Raw genomic sequence first — 1,468 nt, forward strand, 5'->3', positions numbered from 1 at the left:
AGGGTAGCCCCCGCTCACCACAACTAGAGAAAGCCCGCACGCAGCAACGAAGACCCAACACAGACCAAAAAAAAAAAAGTTCCTAATTATGCCAGTAAGTCACATGAAGCCTTTATGAGAATTAGACATTAACAGCAACTCATTTGGCTGGTACTGGAGAGGCTTTGAGTCTTAAGATCAGCAGCAGTGGAACCCTCCATAAGACAAGCAGAAACAAGACATTTGACTAGAAAGTGGATATATCACCCTACTTATATTTGATTTTAGTTATAAATATTGATATTAGTCATTTATCATATAACTGTGGTGTTCAGCGGCTGTCTGGATCATCAAAAGTTTGGGGAGGCAGCTACCCCTACCCTGTTATTTGCAAACATATCTTTGGCCCTTTGTCATTTTTACTACGTCTAGAAAACGCTAGCCGTTTATTTCTTTAATAAATTGAGTGCTCGCTCTGTACAACGTGCCAGAGCAGACAGTAGTGAGTTAAACCAAACACGCTTTTTCCCTTTCTTGGCTTTATCTCCTCAAAGCCGTTCTATTTTAGATGGAAAATCAGGCAATCAAGTGGACAGGGAGATGGAGCAATGGTAGGAGGCCATTGCCTAGTGACACTGACACTGACACGTCATGAGATGATCCTTGCCAATAGTAGCACACTGAGAACTACCCTACGCTTGAGATGTTAACAGCTGGAAAATTAAACTACCCTATTCTGCCACACCATCAGGCTTTAATACAACAAATACAAACACATTTCTATGGCTCAGTAGGTGATGTTAAACCAGTGGCTTTGTTCAACTTTACTGGAAGATTTAAGAACTTGGAACATCAATAGTACTGAAATGATATAAACAGATCCTATTAAATAAGTCTCATGTAATTGGGGTATTTCAAATATATTTTAAGTATGTCACCAAAACCACATTTTGTGATTGAGAAATACCTGCTGAATGAGTGAGGAGCTTGGGGTTTAACAGGCTGGCGACAGTGTTCACATCGGGGTTACTTTATATGTGCTAAATAGGTAATCGGATAATATTTCCCTCATTCATTAATTTTCTCCACTCTCCTGGACAATTATTTCATAACTTCTTTCTCCTGGGATTTCCCATACTTCCCCCTTCTGACTTTTGGTTGATCATTTTGATTTCTATTTCACTAAGAGAGAAAATATGAACAGAACCCCCAGAACCCTCCACCACATCTACCCCACTCATATGTCCATATATCCTCCTTCTCTGCTGTTTCAGACAAACCGTCTTCTTTTTTTAAAATTTTATTGAAGTATATGATTTACAATGTTGTGTTAATTTCTGCTGTACAGCAAAGTGACTCAGTTATACTCTTTTTCATATTCTTTTCCATAATGGTTTATCCCAGGATATTGAATATAGTTCCCTGTGCTGTACAGTAGGACTTTGTTGTTTATCCATCCTATATATAATACTTTGCATCTGCTAATCCC

This window comes from Phocoena phocoena, chromosome 1 (assembly GCF_963924675.1).
Source record: "Phocoena phocoena chromosome 1, mPhoPho1.1, whole genome shotgun sequence".
In the NCBI taxonomy this organism is placed as follows: Eukaryota; Metazoa; Chordata; class Mammalia; order Artiodactyla; family Phocoenidae; genus Phocoena; species Phocoena phocoena.